Here is a 10,281-nt window from a genome sequence, read left to right on the forward strand (position 1 = left end):
AGGCCATACCTGCTAGTTGCGCCTCACATTTTAAATTCGATTCAAGGGGATTTAATTGGAGATTGGGTACAGTTTATCCATTCCTCTTTCAGAACAATTTTTGGAGACTTTTAAAAAAACCAACAAAAAAACCCATGTGGGATGAATGTGTGTCTATGAACGTAGAAGAAAGAAATTGTTTCAGACCATATCTTCACTGGGGCTTTGCCCCAATCATAGCTATGGGCAGCGGGTATAATAGGCCACTCCAATCCTGGGCAGTGGTGGCCTCACCTGTGCTCTGCCTCCACCCCTCCCTGTTCTGCCCCTTCCCCGAGGCTCCCACTACCCACTGCTGCCTGGTGAGTCCTTCCTCATTCTTCTCCTCCACTCCACCAGCCCCTCTCTGGAGGTCCCCACTGCTTGCCGCGTCCCTCCTCTCCTCCACCCCCTTCCCCATGAGACCCTCCCCACCCACCACGTCCCTCCTCACCCTCCCACCCCCTTCCAGCAAGACCCCCCTGCTCTGTGTCCCTCCTCATCCTCTGAGACCCCCCCCACCCACGCACCCACTGCATCCTTCCTCACCCTCTCCTGCCCCAATGGGGGTGGGAAGGGATATGGTGAGTGGTAGTGCGGGGGCCAAGCAGGGAGGGGGCTGAGTGGGGATGGAGTGTGGGCAGACAGAAGAGACGGGACAGGGAGCTAGCATCCCCCAGGGGAAGCTCCACCCACTGCCCATGATCACAACCATGGCTAGCTAACCAGTGATGTAAGAGCACCAGTGTGAAATCCTCGTATAGACAGAAAGCTACTATAAACCATAATGAGCTGGTGTAGCCTACCCTTGCTTTGAGTACTGGTGCAAATTGCAGCTTACAGAGACTTTTCCTGTTTATACAAATGGTTTACGTGGGTACAGCTACACTCCTGGTTGGCTGCTAATGGCTGAAATACCTGTTTAGGCAAAAGGTAAAATTTTCAAAAGCACTTCAGTCCCTTAGGAACCTGCTGGAATGATTAAAAGTCAAGGGGGCTTAGTCTCCCAAATCACTTAGGTGACTGAAAATTTTACCCAAGGCCCTATATATCTTAGTTTGACTGTAAGAGACCAGATATGGAAAGCTATTTGGTTAAAATCACATTGCTCAAGAGTAAAAATGAGAAGGCATTAAACAGCAACGTCATTTCTAATCATCATGGTTTTTGCTGAAAAAAAGCAAGCACATCTAGAAAACCTGTAAAAGACCTGCATGCATCCGATGAAGTGAGCTGTAGCTCACGAAAGCTTATGCTCAGATAAATTTGTTTATCTCTAAGGTGCCACAAGTACTCCTGTTCTTTTTGCTGATACAGACTAACACGGCTGCTACTCTGAAACCTGTAAAAGAAAGATGCCTTAGTAGGACTTCAACAAAGGAGACTTTCTGTCCTACATGTTTTACAATGCATCGTTAACGCACTAATATCAGACAACCTCACAGGTTATGTAAGTGTTCGAGGGCCATTAAGCACTGTGAATATTCCCTAATGAATCACGATTACAGAATCACCTGTGCTAAATCATTTTGTGCTGCTCCACCATGAATATTTATTCGTCCTTAACATTTCTCTTTGTTTACCTGTGACAGGGTTGCTTGGTGCCTGAAGGTGATCTGGCGCCTACATACTTGCTAATAGTGTAGGATTCATCCCAGGAGGCACACACAGGGCTTGTAGAATCCCACATTTGCAAAGTTTCTGGTTGACGTTCCTCCACACGAAAGGGCATCAAACACAATTTGAGACACCCTTTGGGATTACGTGCCCCTGGCTGTCGGAGCACAACTATTTTATGCTCCAATACCTTGGACGTGTCTGTGCTTGAGCTGATACAGTCATCTGCCATAGGCTCATCTTCAACCAGAATGCCTGCACAGGCAGCCCTCTTCTGTAACATACATTGTATATTCTGAGAAACCATGTGATCCAAAAGGGTTTGTCAGATCACTTTTTAGGCAGTCAGTGTCCTTGTAATCAGACCAGCTGCCTCTTATGCACCCCCTCCTGGCTTATACATGCAATGAGCAGCCTGCCTCAGTTTCCCCTTCTAGATTGTTCAAATAAATTTCACTTAAAGCTTCCCCCCCCACTCAAAAGGTGTATTAATAAAATAAATAAAACTCCCTACCTCCTTCCCCACAGAAAACACAACAAACAAAAAACCCAACAACAGTCCATTCGTAAGTCCACGCAATGCAAGGTTTCTCTTCCTCCTCCCAGATCAGGTATAGCTACACTCCTGGTTGGATGCTAATGGCTGAAATATCTGTTTAGGCAAAAGGTAAAATTTACAGCACTTAAGTCCCTTAGGAACTTGCTGGGAATAATTAAAAGTCCAGGGGGTGTAGGCTCCCAAATCACTTAGGTGACTGAAAATTTTACCCAAGGCCTTATATATATATATATATATATATCTTAGTTTGACTGTAAGAGACCCTCCTGCCTGGGGCCTTTGCAGTCTCTTCACTGCCTTGAGAGCTTTCCTCATTCTCCACACACTAACACAGCTGCCTGAGATTTAGTATAACTTCCCGCTCCTTTTATACTGGAATCACCTCATTCCTCTCAAGTGGAGTTTATCCTGAACTCAGGGTTGGCTTAGGCCCAGGATCTCCAGCCCATATTACAGTCCTCAAACTTTATAGCTCCCAGCCCCTTCTGGTTCCTCTTCCAGATCTTCAGGTTCATGTGTGATTGAGTGTAGTAGTATGCTGCTGTCACAAAAGGCACAGCTTTTTTCAGAAGATCAGGTACAGTGTTATTTAGGTAGCTTGTATTTCTTAGCAGTGCAGATGAAATTGTAAAGTTTACCCCCCCACCCCCAAAGGTAGAATTGAAATTCTGGAGCTGGAGACTAAGCTCTGACATATAATAAAATTGTCCATTACTACAGACTTCTTGGAAAACACACCCTTTCTTCAGAAAACTATATGCAGTGGCCCAATTTGTGCTTTTAGGCACAACTCTGTGGAAGAGGTAAGTGCATAAACTGCACCACTTGAGGTGTAGAAACATGTCTCAGTTCCCTTCCTTGATTTCCCCTTGGCCTATACCAGCAGCAAATTACAACACCCCTTCCACTTGCTCAGCTGTACCAGTTGATGCACTGGGTGGGCCAAACCTATGTTATATCCACTCCCCATTGCTGGCCAGAAAGCTGTTACAGTTCAGTGCCCCAGGCTGCTGTAATGGTCCCTGAGGCTGCTCTAACTGATGTCTAATTAATTTACCTGGAGCTAATCTGGCTCCTTGGGATTCTGGGGATCAAGGAACCACAAAAGTAGCATTTGTCCTTGTCAGGTCCTGTACCATGTGGATGTGAGGGAAGTTTCAGGGCCTTGTTTTGTAGCAAGGTGCCTTGGCAGTAGAATCAGCCAAGATTTAAGTGTCCTCGTAATAAGAATAAATATATTTCAGCTGTTTAACTTCAAATATACTTTTCAAACCATACATTTGTTAAGAACAATTTTTCTTCAGGTAACATTTGCTTTTTGACATTTTAATGAAGCAATCTACAGTGTGTTCAATATTTAATATAATTCCTGGGATTAGTAATAGTAAAACCTTTCTTAAAAAGAAAAATCACATCAATTTTGGTGATTCCTTCTATTTTCTTTTTAATTTACTCTCTGTTCACATTGAGAGAAAAGACAGTGATCAGCAGTGTTTAAAACACTTATGCACTCCAGGTAAAGGTGCTAATACTGTCACATCTTAGTAGGAATGCAGGATATTTCATTTCTATACAATTTAATTTTTTAAGGGATATGTTAGGATTTCTAGTATACTTGAGCTGTCATCTCCATGTGTTTGAATTCTGGAGGTCTCAAGCTATTTATGTTTAAAGAACCTATATTGTGATGTTGGATGGAGGTTGTATTTTAAATAGGAAGTAAAAAAGTCAAACTATTTCATCTACTTGGAACTCCTTCTACCCCCCAAAAAAACCACATTTTTCACTTGTATTAAACAGAGATGTTTCCTAGGAACTAGACTGAATTAAAAACCTGTGTCTTTGTATGCATCAGGGAGCTCTACTCATTGAGAGATTATTAAATTTTCATACATTTAAATTATAGTTGCTGGTTATATTAATCTAATTGTTATATTTCTATGAATATAAAATGGTCTGTTACAGGGAAGTTTTATTTGCCACAATAGTGGTATAAAAATAATTTTACTTATTTTCACTTTTGATGTTTTCAAATTGTTTACCAATTCAAAGAAAGGTGGGTAGACCCATGCGGTTCTATCTAGAACCCAAGTCAAGGCAGCCCCATGAATTTGTGAGCAGAGGTGATCTACCACTGCATGTGCCCAGCATCCTCTCTTCTCTAAATCTATAGAGCAAACATCAAAACATGGCTCTCATAAATTGCAGTACAAATTGGTATGGGTAACCAGCCCTGGCAACCATCGATCTTAATTCTTTCGGCCATCACAAACAATTTTTGGGAGGGGCGGGGTTTGGCTTCAAAAGCCCTATATAGTCTTAAGCATGCCTGCAATACAGAAAAAGTTTGGAAACTGATCAGAAATATCTGACAGCTCTAAGAAAAAAAATATTTTCCATAGTTATGCTATTTTATTTATTTCTTTTCACAAATATTTCTCACAGCAGCATATAACTTGTTACAGGCCTTGTGGACAGGCCAGCAAGGTTTGGTTCAGGTATGGATAAGATGGGCACAAGTGCTCTGAACAGGTTTTTTAAAATCAGCGATTAGTTTCCATGAATAAAAGTGCTGCATCTAGTCGGTTATGATTCACTGAATCATATGATTTCTTATTCATAAGTAAATGGACAACTGAGCATGGATATAAAGGTTTATGAATTCTGAAAGTTTTTTCTATTAAAATTTATAGAGTAAAGGATATTTGTTAGTCACTGTTAGTAATTTTAAATACTTCGGTCATCTACCCATACAGAGAAAACTGTATCATGTTATTTGAGTGCTTCAATCACACACCATGAATAATGAATAGCAAGTAGTCACCGAACAAACACCGTATAGTTTGACATTATTCAACCAAGCTTTTTGGCAAATACTTGAATGATGAATACATTCAAAGAAAAAAAAAGTCACAAAACAGAAGAGGTGCTAAATTCATAACAAATATCGAGCCCAATTCTGCAAGCCATTTATTAGACAAATAAAGCTTATGGGTGAAATTCTGACCCCACGACAAAACACTGACTTCAGCAGGGCCACAATTTCCCGTATTTGTAGATCAGACCCATTATTTGTAATGAATAGATTAACCTGCTCTAATGGGAGGTGTATTTAATCTGAGGTTTTTCACTTTCTGAGCAAGCCTCCATCTGATATATTTTGTTGCACTTCAGATAATTTTGGATTGTCAGTTATGAGAATAAGGGTCTCTCCTCCTTCTGCAGCAAAATAGTCCAACAAAGGAAAATCCAATGAAGTTGAAAATCCAACTTCGCCTGTTCAATAGCTATTTATAACATAGTTACTATTTTAGCTTTGGAAGATGTGCTTACAATCATATATAGTACCTCTCAGCCCAATGGATCAAAAGAATACTTTACAGACTATGTGAATCGCTTCACACACACCAATGAAATGACACATTTGCAGTGAGTTATTAGTGGTTAAACAGCCCTTCTTGCAATTGCAGTTATTTGAACTGGAAGTTGGTGTGCACAGGGCAATTGCTCTGCTCACCTGCCCCTAGAACAGTCTCTGCTAATACCACAATGATGGGCACACTATAAAACATGAACAGACTAGGATGTCAGGCATTTATGAAATAGTGCCAACAGGTTCAACTAGTGTTTACTTGGTTCAATAATTATAATTGGGAGAGGGAAGAGTTTTTGTTTGAAATAAAAGAGATAAAGTAGACCCCACAACATCCCAGTCTCAAATTAAAGTGGTGTGGATTTTTCTGCTGGTGCCCAAACTGAACTTGGGGTCTCTTAGAGATGAGCCAGTTGTACTCATTTACTTATGTTGATGTGCATTTATTTACTAAACGTTTGTTGACAAAGGAGCTCTCTCTCATGATCCACTTTCTCCTTTTCGTAGGATGGTGTTAACACATCCTTTTGACACATCACAGGCTATTACTGTTAAAATAAAGACACCGCATTATAAGCACCAGATTTTGTCCTCATGTAATAAATAAGTCCCAGCAGAGAAGTGGAAGAGAAAGTTCCTGATTTATTGTTTGTGGAGACAGTTTGATAACTGACTAATCTTCAGATACAAGCCAAAAATAAATATTCGAAGGAATTAAGAGAAATGGGAACATTTTAGTATTTTTTACTTCTTTTTTGGACCAAGCTTTTAAGATCACATTTAAAAGCCTATATTAAAAAGGCTATAGGCCCCAATGCTTCTGCCGTGGAAATCCTGAAAAACAAGGTCTGGGGGTGGATAATTCTGTAACCCTCGCAGAGTTTCCCCTAACTTTTTGTAGGGAAACGGAGACCTGGGTTTGTCCCCCACAACTTCATCTGTGAAAGGATATGTCATAAGTAACTGGGAGGGGTATGTAACAGGCATAAGATCACAAGGGGTAGTGAACTGATGGTCCTCTCTTCCTTACCCCATTCTCATCCTTTTGGTTCTCAATCTTGATCCCACTGAAGTTTGAACACTAACTCCCATAAATTTTACTAGTGAAGAATGATGCTCTTTATGGGTACCTTCTTTAGACCTGATTCTTCTTTGGTGTCCTATCATGTGTGTATTCCAGTAGCGCCTAGTAGGCCAATCAAGATCGGGGCCTCAGTGTGCTAGGAGCTGTACAAACACAAAGTATGAGTCTTACACAGCCTGGATAGAGCTCCACCAGCTGGACATGCACTAGGCTACTGTGTTTGTGACCCATCACACTGGCTAAATACACCCTTAAGCTTCCCTTGCTGCAGAGTATCTTTTTCCTCAGCCTCTCTGGCACACTTCCTGGGCACAGGCTGACTGTCATCCCTTCATGAAAATGAGACCGTGTGGCCCAGCTGTCCTAGGCCTTCAGGACAAGTGCTTCCCCTCCCGCCCCCCACACACTAGTACCCTTCACTAGCTGAAGTACACCTTTTCCTAGAGCTCCAACCTTGTGGGTGCTCTGGCTTTACAATTCACTTTTTCATGGACACATGATAGTGAAAGTAGACACAGACTTTATAAGGGTTCCAGAAACCAATCAATCATTCTTTACTTCAGCTAGCACAAGGAATATATAGCTCTAGATAAAATAAACTTACCTGTATGCATTTCCGTGCCTCATATTCTTTACCAGTCCTGAGCACTGTTTGGGGTTAGGTCAAACTCCTTTAAGAAGTCCAGGATTCCCTTTCCTGAACATGGTTTATACTCCAAATGACTGACGGCTTCTCTACACTTCAAAATTAGGTTGACTTAGGAAAGGTTGACCTATAGCCCCTGCAGCAATTAAAATCATTTGTTGGTATCCACACTGCCCTCCTTCTGCCAGTGGTGCATGTTCTCACCAGGAGCGCTTGCACTGACTAAAGTGGGGCATTGTTGGGCAGTGACAGCCATGCATGGCTCAGCATTGGAAAACCCTCTCTCCCCCACCCCCAAGGCTGACAGGGCAAGCCAGAGACAAAATGTGAAATAGTCGTGAAATTGATATTCTTGTCAGTTTCACGGCTATGGATAGGCTCCCTGTTGTGAAATGGAACCACCTGGGCTCATAGCTCAGGCTGTCAGCCCCGGGACAAGGGAAATTCCAGCTGTGAGCCCCACACCAGGCTGGCAGCTCAAGCTGTCAGCACCTGGCAGCAGGGGATGGAGGGGCTCCAGCTGTAAGCCTCACTTGGGGCTGACCGCCAGCAGCTGATGCAAGTATGACTATATTGACATAAGCACTACGGCTCTCGTGGAGGTGGAGTTATTATGTTGGTGTAGCGAGCCACTTACTTCGGTGGAAGCAGCATTCTAGTGTATACACTGACATAATTAGGTTGATGTAACCGATCTTATGTTAACCTAACTCTGTAGCATAGACCAAGCAGGAGTCTCTCTCCCACCCTGCCCCCAGGCAGCCAGTTTCCTCCTTTTTTTGCTGATCCCACAGTTAAACAAGACCCCTCTGCATGAGAACCATGCCCATCTCTTCCTTTGTCCTCCCCACACTTCTTTTGTCTTTGTGAGTACCTTTGTATTAACACTTGATTGTTGTTCTGCCTCTAGAGCAATTCAAATATCCCAAACGCCTTCCTGCAGATAAACCTGACAGACTGTTTTATCTAGGCTTCAGTCATCCCATTGTCTGGAGGTGCTTCCACTTGAATAGGAATCAACAAGGTTTAGCCTGTTCTTGGAGATTCTTTGCACAGCCCTGACAGTATATGGATGACTCCAGATATATCAATGTATCCAATGGCAGCCATTCTAGTTGTACATATAGATCCCCAAGTTGTCTCCATGAGAATCTCTGCTCCACAGAGTTTAGAATCTAAATACCTCATTTCCATTGTCCCCTCTCCAGTGCACTTTGTACCTGAAAGAGTATCACTCAGGAACCAACAATGAATAGCACCCGACATTAAGCTAACTGCATGCAGTGTTGTTGCAGCCATGTTGGTCCCAGGATATTAGAGAGATAAGGTGGGTGAGGCAATATCTTTTATCGGACCAACTTCTGGTGGTGAGAGAGACACCTTGTATTTAGTTGTCACACTGAGTACATTTCCCAGACCTGAAGAAGAGCTTTATGTAAACTCAAAAGCTTGTCTTTCTCTCTCACCACGACCAGAAGTTGGTCCAATAACAGATATTACCTCATCCACCTTGTCTCTCTAATCAAGCTAACTGGCATAGTGACAGGCAAAGGAGTAGATATTCCAGGGGGGAAAAAGCAGCAAAAACTGTACTTAACAATTTAGTCATTTTAGAAACCAAAACAATTCTACACTTTGCATCAACTGAGGCAATCTCAGGCATAGGAATATTGAGGTTTCAAACAAGAAGACAGTTAGTATGTGTCCTCAAAGATGAGAAAACATGAGACCTTCTGTAATCTTTTAGAAGTCTCCTCCTCCCCCAGGAAAAAGAAACCCCTCTCTTTTCTAGCAGAATGTTTGTGGAGTTTCCTTTTTTCTCCCCTTCTTCCTACAGGATTAGTAGTTAACCGGAAATATGGGGGAGTGGGGAAGCTACAGTAGCTCCTTTAGAAGAACTCCAGTTTAAAAAACAAAACCAAACCAAAAAAACCCACACACCACACCCACAACAAGAAGTCTTTTTTAAACCATCCAGGCTGAGATCTGCAATATGTCAAATGTCTCTTTGATTATCCAAAGAGAAACATTATATGGTTGTCTCCAAATGATAAAAGGTTTCTTAGGCAGTGTAGCCATTTTAATTTCCATGTGTTGAGATTAATCTTGCCCTTTAACTGTTCCTACGAAAAACAAAGTCTGTTTTTCCTCTATGTGAATTTGATGTTTCAAGGGATGCCATGCCCAATGTTTTGTTTTTTTTTTTTTGGGGGGGGGGGGGGCGGGGGGAAGAGGGGGAAGGAGGAGGGAAAGAAGACTTTGTGGGCTGCCATTGTTTCATATCTCATGTGTCACATTGCTTTGCTGCTCCTGCTGCTTGCCCACCTGTCTCCCCTGCTCTGATTTGACACTTCAGGACTCGGCACGTTACTGGCACAGGTACTTCTTAAGGCAGGCACAGGGCAGCAAGCTAAAAGCAACAGTAGAAACAAAACAGACGTTACTATGTGACTCATTGCCAAAAATGTGGTTGCTTCCTGAAAAGCAAAGGGGATAAAATAGTATGGAGGAAGGGGGGAGAAAAGAGAAATAGCTTCAGAAGAGGTGATGCTGAAAAGGACTGAAACAACTGCAGCTCAAGGGAGCTTAAGTGACATCAGTTCTCTGTCCTATTATGTTTAATGTTGCCTGCCTGATTCCCCTCTCACACTAGTTTTACATTTGTGGAGTTGCTCCTGATTCACACCAGGGTGAGAGGAGAAACAACCCCTTATCTTTAACTTCATTCTGGACCTTTTTAGCTCTTGGATGTCTGAGCATCACACTGAACATCTGAAGAATTTTTCTCACATTTTCTAGCAAGAAATATTCATCCAAAGGATTAAGAGGCTGTGGAGTGATGAAACTTTATATTCTCTTCACTCCCTCCTATCTAGTGATTTGGTGCCTCTAGATAAAAACAATGTGGCTTACACTTCATACTTTTAAAATGGATTTTTAATTAAATTCTGAATCTGCATACATGGCCTGATCCAAAGCCCAGT

The sequence above is a fragment of the Natator depressus genome, chromosome 6, assembly GCF_965152275.1.
Source record: "Natator depressus isolate rNatDep1 chromosome 6, rNatDep2.hap1, whole genome shotgun sequence".
Lineage (NCBI taxonomy): Eukaryota > Metazoa > Chordata > Testudines > Cheloniidae > Natator > Natator depressus.